Source organism: Solanum lycopersicum, chromosome 3 (assembly GCF_036512215.1).
Source record: "Solanum lycopersicum chromosome 3, SLM_r2.1".
Taxonomy (NCBI): Eukaryota; Viridiplantae; Streptophyta; class Magnoliopsida; order Solanales; family Solanaceae; genus Solanum; species Solanum lycopersicum.
This window is the reverse complement of record NC_090802.1, coordinates 56,186,809-56,197,185: the sequence shown is the minus strand read 5'-3', so window position 1 is coordinate 56,197,185 and position 10,377 is coordinate 56,186,809. Positions and strand designations below refer to the sequence as shown.

Genomic DNA, 10,377 nt, shown 5'->3' with positions numbered 1-10,377 from the left:
CCTGACCCTGCAGCATTTTTGCAATTTTTTTAAAGAATTTTTTTTAATTATTTTTTTGAAATCGCTGCCTTAACAACGACTTTTGTTATTATTTTTTTTTTAAAATTGGAAGGCAGCATCATTTTAAATTTTGAGTTCTTTTCTAAGAAATCAACGTTTTAGTGGATTATTATTATTTTTAATATTTTTGTTGAAAGTGTTGTAATTGTAATTCGCTACCGAGACAGCGATTCAATTGAATCTCTTTGTTTTTTATTTTTCTCTTTTTTGAATATTTTGTCAAATAGTGAAAATATCAAAATTGCTGCCTTCTAAAAAAATTATTTTTATAAAAAATGCTGTCATAGCAGAGATTTAAATATTTTTTTTTAAAAAAAAATGTAAAAACATTGTAGAGGTAGCGATTTTCTAAATTTTTTTGGACAGAATCACTCCTAGACTAGCAGTTTTGTTCTGTTAACGGCGTTAAAATAAATCACTATTAACGTAGCGATTTTGTCCTTTTGATTAAAATTTTTTTGATATCCTTTTGAAATTTTTATCAATTATTTTTTGTCCTTTAGACTTCGGACTCTAATTTTGAAATGTCCAATAATATTTGTCCTCTTTATGAAATTAATTAATAATTTTATATTTAATTTTAAATTTTATCATTATCATTAATTATAATCATTCTTTTAATTAAATTTTTTTTTTTAAAAATCATCTATCATATTCAAACTGTGATATCCTAAAATTATTCTTTCTATTTCTAATTTCATAAGAAGTGTGAATACTTGAAAGATAAGTGTTGTTCTAAAAAATCTAATATTTTTATAAAGAAAAGGACAAAATAAGGGGAAAAAAATTCAAACATTCATTTTGTTAATTTTGAGCGAGAGTGAATACTTATACATAGGGGTGGGTGTTAATAATACGATTTAGTCGGTTATTTTTTAAAAATTATATTATTCTAACTTTTTGAGTATTTTATATATAATATATAATTAAAATCAAATTTTTAAATTCATTTTAATTATATTAATTTCTTTTTGATATCGATACAGTTTATTTTTTTTTATTTTATACTATTATTAATATATTTTTATTACAAATATATTTTTGAAGAAGCACTTTATCTTGGTTAATTATATTATATATCAACTTTATTACTCAACTTTTTTAGTATAAGCATTGAGATTGAATAATTTTCTTCTTCTTTTTTTTTTCCAATAAAAACATGGAGTGAAAACTAGCATAATTAGCATTAGTTAGGTAAAATTTTGATATTTTATACTCATCCAAATTAAGTGTGCATATATACATAAAATTATTCAAACATATTTCTCTTTTTTTATTTTCCTCTTACTAATGCAACTTAATTCTTTAATTGGTTTTATCGTCTTCGTTTTTCAATTAAATACAATTTCACCAATAATAAGATCCATCCATTTATTATTTGATTGACTAATCTATCCAATTTATTATAATTTTCTTTTTTTAAAAAAATAATAATTTGAATCGTATATTTATGTTCGAAAAAGTTATAAAGCGTATAATAAAAAAATAAGTTGATAGGACATAATATGCACAAATCTTTAAACCATTCAAGAAGATAACAAACTAGCGTAAAACAAAATAAAATTTAAATTATAAGTCGACAAGAACTGAACTATTAAAATTTCGCTAAAAACCACGAATCATATATCAATATCCATAATATTCATGACCATAGAACAAAAATAGGTGCAAAAAGAAATAAAATAAAAGGAACTGATTTCATAGAAATGTATTGATTTTTCATTAATAATTATATGATTGACATTAAATTAAAATTCAAATAATATTAATCAAGTCTGGCAGCAACAATAGAAAATTCCAGAAGAGTCTAGAACACAATTGCCATTATTGAAGGATCTGGAAATGCAAAAGGCCAAGCACTCGTTGTTGAAAAATGCCTTTGTGCATTGAGCAAAGCAACTCACTTTTTTTTCGCCTGTTTCAAAAAAGAATTTTTAAAAAATTATATACTGTGAAATAAGAACTTTTAAAAAATTATATACTTTAAATTTGTTTGTAAATAATAATTATCGAACATAAAAAAAACAAACTAAAATTAATGAGATTAGAAAAAATTATTACCAAAATCCCTTGCAGCAGCCAAACCAATAATAGATAGAAATACCAAGAGAAGACATGAGTAGGACTTGTACAAAGCCATTGGAGAGATTTTGATTTATAATTTCTTGAATAATTGTAAATTTTGGGTGGTATTTATAGTTCTTTGTGACAGATGTAAATGAAAAAAAAAATATTATAGAGTCCATTATATTACGGAAAAATTATAAATGACACACTTAAATTTTTTAATGTATTTATTAAATTTCCAAATTTACGAGATCTTTATATTTTCAATAAATAGTCCTTTTATAGTAAGATACATATTTGATAAATTCGTTTAGTATATGTGTTTTTATGTGTTTCACGGATGTGTCTAACGATCAATCAATAAAATTATGTATGAAAAGAATGAAGAAATTATAAAAAAAAATATATAGTGATTGATGTTAAAATAAATATTATATCTATTTAAATGGAAAAAAAAAACATGACATATAATTGTTAAAAAGTTATTCTATGTCATAAACATATTTATGTTATAGTGAGTGTCTAATTATGTGAAGTCCTTTTAGGATATGGTAAGGAATTCTACTTGGGACCAAGTAAGATTTTTCGTATAAATAAAAGGTTTTCCGTTATTGTAAATAAGATTTGAGTAAGATATATGAATCCTGAATATATTTCAAGAGAAATAAGAAGTCTTTTATCTTCTCCCTACTTTCTTCTTCTTCTTCTAATTTTATATAGTTTCATAACACTTTATCAGCACTATTGTTCTATTCTTAAAAAATTATGAAGAAGACGGGAAAAGTGCAAAAGAGATCTTGCATAAGTTATGCAATAAGATTTTTATATCTTCAAGGTATGATTTATCTTTATGTTATAATTATTTATGTGACAGATCTGGATGTACCATCTAAAGTGAGTATTTAAAGAGACTTTATTGACTTTTTATACATTTAATTTTAATCGATTGGAAAGAGAATTTCTTAATTTATTTTAACAATTAAATAAGCACAATTTAGTGAAATGTATGTTTTCAACCTTTATATGAGGTATGTGATCTATTAAGCTATATTTATTAACTATTAATGTTGATTATAAGAAATCAATAATCTCAATTTTGTGTGTAATTATAATGTACGATCATATTAATGGTCATCAAAAGTTGTAAAATTACAATTATTTTGAAGGCTTGAGGTTGAGCCTCATTGTGGGTAAGACGATAGATTTAAGTTTTATCGCACCAAAAGAATAAGATGATGGATTTATGTCTAATCGCACAAAGAGGGTAAGACATTGGGTTAAAGTCCTGATTCACCATGATGATAAGATATTGGGTTCAAGACTCGTCAATTTATGACCTAAGACATTTTTATATGGATAAGACATTGAATTTGAGTCTTAATGCACCATATTGATGATATAATAATGACTAAAGAAAAACTAATGTATTTTAGATGAAGAGTCATGAAATTTACAGAATTTACTCCATTACAAAAGTGAATGTGGTATTAGTGCAAATATGTCTGAAAGAATACAAGTGATTGAATAATGCACATAAATATGGAATGAGGTACTAACTATCATAATTTGATAAGTTCACATGTTTGTGTTTCATTCATGAAGAATGAGAACTTCTGATAAATGCTAAAATATGGATCCATTCTCTGAAGGAAATGAGGTGTAAGCCACCATGCTAGGCATGAGAAAGATTGCGATCTTTGGTCAATGATGTGGTATCAACAAGAATGTCTCTAAGAAGACATGTATTATAGGAAAGTTTCATATTTTATCTTCAAGCTTGTATTGGACAATAATTAGTGCAATTGAGTCACATTATATAACAAATAAAAAATTTATTAGTTCCAATATTTTCTTAATTTGACATGATTATTTGGAACATCATTAATCTATAATATTTACATAAATTATGAAAAATTAAAATGGACATCTATGGAAGAACCTAAAAATTCTTTTAAATTGTGAATTTTCTTGTACTGTTTGTTAGCAAGGCAAGTTAATTATGAGAGCATCATAAACGAAAGTTGAGATTAAATCTCCTGCGTTCTAGGAACGTATATAGATATTTATGGACTTATTCATCCACCTAGTAGATTGTTTAGATACTTAATGGTCCTAATTGATGTTTTTTCTAGATGGTCTCATGTGTGCATATTGCTATCTCGCAACTTGATGTTTGCAAAAGTATTGACTTAAATAATACGATTACATACAGTATTTTCTGACAATCAGATTAGTCTATTCAGTGATGGGACCACGATTCACCTTTAGAAGATGCAGAGTAATTGAGAAAAATAAATATGAAATTTACTCCCGGAGTATTAAAGTTGATTTTCTTATATAATTATAATAAATAAGAAATTTACTATAGCAAAAGACACATGCCATAGCAAATATGAAGTTTATTAATACTAATATTTTATTGGTTGGCATAAATATCTTGGTCATTCAAAGATGTGTATATTGAATAATGGTTGAAGAACTACAAGATTCTTCGAGAATTCTTTTTATTGCTCGTTCTCATGTAAGTTAATTGGATCAACTAAAGTTGGGACTAAATCCCTAAATTCTGAAAAATATAAAAGGTGAATATGGGTCCGTTTACCTATCATGTGATATGATAAAAAGATGCATCAATAAGATAATCACATGTGCGTTAGTTGTCAACTTGCAGTTTAACATTTGCAAAATTGTTTGTGCAAGATAGTTGAGCTAAAAATACAACTTTCAGAATATGAATTAAGATAATTCATCTTGATAATATTGATAAATATATAAGATGATGTGACATTAAATGTCTCACATAGTGAATCATTGCTTATGAAAATAAAGTTTCATGTGTTGATCTGAAATATGATATTACATACAAACGTAATTGTATGAATCAAACCAATAAGTTAATTATCAATTTTTCTTTTAATTGATTTATGGTCAGGTACCAAAAAGTTTTCATCTGATAATTTTGATGTGCAATATATGATTAATGAATATACTTTGATGCACAAAGATAGATTTACTCAAAGGTTAAGATATATATTAGGGGAGATTAAAAGCAAAACAAAAGTTGTAAATACTCCTATTGAATTCCCTTAAGGATAGAGTCTACGACATGCATGAAGCATGATAGATTAATCAATTCTAAATAAAATAATCCTTGAAAAGGGGAGAGGATCAAAGAATTCAAATGATTATAATAAGGAGACAATATGTTGTTAAAGAGCCTACGACATAACACTTTATAAAACGTGATGAGAGGGGTAGCTATCTAAAAAAAAATGAAGTGATGAGATTTCAATAAGTTATGTAGTATTGAGAATCGATACAAAATGATATATCGTTGACGATATCTTTGATACGATAGCGCACAGTATTATAAAAGATTACGAGGATATGAATTCTACATCTATTAAAGCATTGCTGATGTAGAAATAGTTATCAAGTGAAAAGTGAAATGATGCATCTTGGTAAGTCTAAAACTTATTTGACTTGCAATCTAGGCACTAGAAGATGTCATACATCTAATATTAAATGTTGTCACTTAACAATACTAATATGAAAATATCCGATGAGTTCAAAATCTAAAGCATGTACAAGTTTTTGGAAAACATATTTATCGTCCTCATAAGAATTAAATAAATTCAAAATGCATAGAGCATATACAAGTATTGTTATACAAATTGATAACTATAATCTTGAAGAGTTTTCAAAAGACAATAGATTATTTGCTTAAAGAAGTAGAAGTAAGGAACTTGCAGAAATCTTTGATCCTAAAGAAAAGATTCATAAAAGCAGATAGAAGAAAGCATATTTCGTCAAGGTTTTTCTACACTCATGAGCTCCCAAGAATGGTGATATCAACATGCAACATGTTTGTTCAAGTAATACTACAATTGATTTATCCACCAAGTCTCTACCAACTACAACTTTCAAGAAGATGATGCTCAAGATTGGAAAACGAAGATCCAAGTCTCTTGATGTTTTCATGAGGCAGAGTCAATACGTGATGTACTCTTTTTTCCTCACAAGGTTTTGTCCCATTGGGTTTTCCTTATAAGGTTTTTAATGAGGCATCCATAATATGTATTATTAGATATGTGTACTCTTTTTCATTCACTAGATTTTTTTCCCACTGGTTTTATCTAGTAAGGTTTTAACGAGGCACATAATCTAACGACATTTAAGGGGGAGTGTTATAAAATATTTGTGTTATAGTGAATGTCTAATTATGTGGAGTCTTTTTAGGATATGGCTAGGAATCCTACTTGGAGACCAAGTAAGGTATTCCCTATAAATAAAGGATTTTCCTTCATTGTAAATAAGATCTGAGTAAGATCTATGAATCCTGAATATACTTCAAAGGAAATAACAAGTCTCTTCTCTTCTCCCTACTTTCTTCTTCTTCTAATTTTATATAGTTTCATGACATTTTAAAAAAATTTAACCTCTTTCTTTAGTATTTAAAGTTTGTTATTTATTTATTGATTCATTTGTTTTTATTTATTTTATTTACCATAATTTAAGTAAAATTTAAATAAGGAAAAAATATTAATTTTTAGGAAAGATTTAAAAAGGAAATATTTATTCAATTTTAAAGTATTAAAATAAAGATTTAATAACTATAACCTATTAAATTTCAAGGTCCCTAAACATTATGATAGATTTAATAACTAGTTTGGCAATGTATCTAAACTCAATTTAATTTAATATAACAAATTTCATTACTTTAAATTCATATAAAAAAATTTACTTTTAATTATAAAATTCTTGTCAAAGATTACTTCCTAAACTACCAACCCCAAAAAACAAGTCTCAAAAGTCAAACCAAATCTTTATATGGTAGAAAAATGAGACGAGGACACAACGAAATATGTTACCAAATATATTTATATATTTTTTTTGTCAATTTTTAATAAAGCTGTTAATATGGGGTAGCTCATTCCATTCGGGCTAATCTATATGGGCTTCGATATTTTACGAGTCAGGCCAGATTAGTCAATTTTGGGTGTGGGTCGAAAAACGGTCGGCCCAACCCACAAGTACATGGACTACAAGCTTGCCGGCCCACCCATTTTATTTAAAAATTATATAATATTTAGAATTATTAAATTAAATTTAAAAATATTATCATAAATATCAACAAAACAATATTACATGATGTTAATATTACTACTTCTTAATTAAATCCACAAATAAAAGTATCTTTGTAATATTTATTAAGTTTTTTTTCAAGTAAAAGTATAAATATCTAAATAGAAATATTAACCTAATTATTTTAAGTTTGTACTCTCTTTAATTTTAAATTTTAATATTATATTATATTTTTAAATTAATTTTTATTGGGTCACAGGCCGGCCTTACCGATATTTCACAAACCCTACAAATCAACAGGCTTATTCAGGTCGGGCTAAAAAGCTCTTTTTCTCAAATGGGCTCCAAAAATCATAGTCTAGCCCTATTAAATCTCGGGTCAGGCCAGGCCGGCCCAACAGACCTAGCCCATATTGACGACTCTAATTTTTAGTTGTCATGGTGTGATTTTTGAAATTTAATTTGATTATTTTTAAATTAGAGTTATATTTATTTGATATTTTAAACAAAAAAATAGACATTAAAAAATTATATGAAAAATACTATAAATTTCATTTTTTGTGCATATTAATATGGTTAAAAAATTATACATCGTAAAATGTTAGTCAAAATTATATCGTTTGACTATAAAAAAAGAAAATTATAACAATTAAAAGTATACGGAGGTTGTAATAAATTTTTCAATATGGAAAAAATGTTTTGGCCAGAATGGTATTTATCTATGTTATTTTGCATTTTTGGACATTTTTACCCTTCTAATATTAATATTTTTTAATTAGAAAATAAAAAAAATCAGTTTATTAAAATAAAAGATACTATACACTTTAAAATTTTCTGCCAAATTCATATCAAAATTTTGGCCATTTAGCATTACCCTTTCAATATATTACAAAATTTCTTGTCGACTAAATTAATTGAGCCTATTTAAATTAACTTTTCACTTTTTACTTATTAGTTAAAAATCAAATATTAGAATATCTCACTTATAACTTTTGACTTATTTTTTTTATATTATAGCTTGAAATTAAGCATGACTATTGAGTGTTTGGACCGGGAAGTGACAAAAAAAACACTTATTTTGATAAAAATAGAGTCTTTAAAAATACTTTTTAGAGTAATTAAGTTGTTTGGCTAACATATAAAATTACTTTTATTTGGAACTAAACATAGTTTTTTTTTTGTTGTTAGAAAAAAATAAATATTTTGCTTATTAAAAGAAGCAAAAAATTATGCTTTTCAAAGACCAAACTGTTATTACCTATAAACATATTTATCAATATATTCGTTATATTTATTTATTTATTTATTCATTTATTGTGGTGAATTTTCATTTGTAGTGATATAAGTTTGTCGAATGGTTTTTAAATCTATATTGCCTAAGATTATATTTAAATTATTATGTTAATATCATATTTATATTTAATTTATCTATATATAATATTGATTTAAAATATAATGTAGTAGCTATTAACTTAATAAAAGTAAAATATTATCGATACTTATAGCAGATATTTAAAAGAATTTTCTCTTTATAAAATAATTTTGATATTAAAAATGTATTAATATTCATTTTTTTCGTATTTTGTCTCTGAAAAACACTTTTTAAAAGTAATTAGTCAAACACAATCTACTTATCAAAAATACTTTTCAAATGAATTAACCAAAAAACAAATTAGTTTTTTTTTCAAAAGCACTTTTGTAAAAGATTATTTTAGAAATAAGTTTTTTTTATTAGCAATGTCAAATAGTGTTCATAAACATTTTTTGATAATTTATTCAAACACTCTTAAAATGCTTTTTAAGTTATTTTAACTTAAAAATACTTTATAAGTCAATATAAATAAGTTAATACGGATAATACTTTTGGGCCCATTACAGTGGGCGGAGCCACGTAAGTCAGAGTGTTGGACACCTTTCATTAAAAAATTACGTTATATATACACATAATTTTAATTTAATATTGATATATATAGAATTTGAACCTCCTAAAAATTCTAAATAGCCGATACTACTCTACTCTGCCCGTAATTTTAACATAAGTATTAAGTAGCTTGGTTGTCAAATGTGTCATTACTTGCTCTAGCAACCCAAGTTTGAATCTCTCTTCCACTAATTAATTTTTCTCAATTAAAAATGAATTATTTTCTTAAAATTATTTTTTCATTAAAAATGAATTATCTCCTTAAATTTTAATACCTTTTAATTGTGGAATAAGATTTTCTAAAATTTAATATTTTTTTCTTGTGGGTTTTTTTCAATTAAAATTGAATTATTTCCTTAAATTTTAATACATTATCCTTATGTAATAAAATTTCTTTAATTTTTTTTTTAAAAAAATATCCTTATGGAATAAGGTTTTCTTTTTCTATAAATAGGAGATGCAATAACCCAAATTATATTACCATATTTTGAAAAATATAATCTCAATATTTCTAAATTGTTGTATAGTGCCTTATGTAAAAAAGAAAATATTTCATCGAGTACAATTGTACTAACATTTTTTAATTATATTTTCAATAGTATTTTATTTTCTTTATGTTAGTTTTGAATTATACACTTGTAATTCTATTTAAAAAATTACTTATATTTAATTAAATATTGCTTAACTTGATTATTTATTTTGGTAGTTTGAACTGTCGTTTTTTTTTTAAAAATTATTATTAAAAGTTTGGACATCTTGATGAAATTTCTGGCTACGCCACTGGCCCAATGCGTATTGACATTTTTTTTAAGCTAGTGTGACGTAGATCGAAAAGGGATAGAAACTTTGTTATATAATAAGTTTAGGGAAAATAACCTTAGTATAGTATAAGTGTGTCTCTAAAATTTCAGACATATGTTGAGGAATACTTATATATTTTCCCGTCTAAAATTGAGCATCCACCACATAAGTCTTGTAACTTTCTTTGTTCATTAAAGGGAAAATGCACAAGTACCCCCTCAACTTATGTCCGAAATCCTAGAGACACACTTATACCATACTAAGGTCCTATTACCCCCTGAACTTATTTTATATGTAATTTTCTATCCCTTTTTAGCCTACGTGGCACTAGTTTGAAAAAAAAGTCAACCATCGTTGGGCCCACAAGATAGTGTCATGTAGGCTAAAAATGGTAAAAAATTATTAGTAAAATAAGTTCAAGAGGATAATAGGACCTTAGTATA

The 10,377-nt window shown here is 25.3% G+C and overlaps 1 long non-coding RNA gene across 1 annotated transcript; it reads right to left on the bottom strand.

The window, feature by feature from the left end:
• Positions 1 to 1,756: 1,756 nt before the first annotated feature.
• LOC138347362 (uncharacterized) lies at positions 1,757 to 2,257 on the bottom strand. Its single transcript, XR_011220212.1, has 2 exons — positions 2,122 to 2,257; positions 1,757 to 1,975 (listed from the first exon to the last, which is right to left on the bottom strand). It is a non-coding gene; the product is annotated as an uncharacterized lncRNA (long non-coding RNA).
• Between the last annotated feature and the right edge of the window lie 8,120 nt (positions 2,258 to 10,377).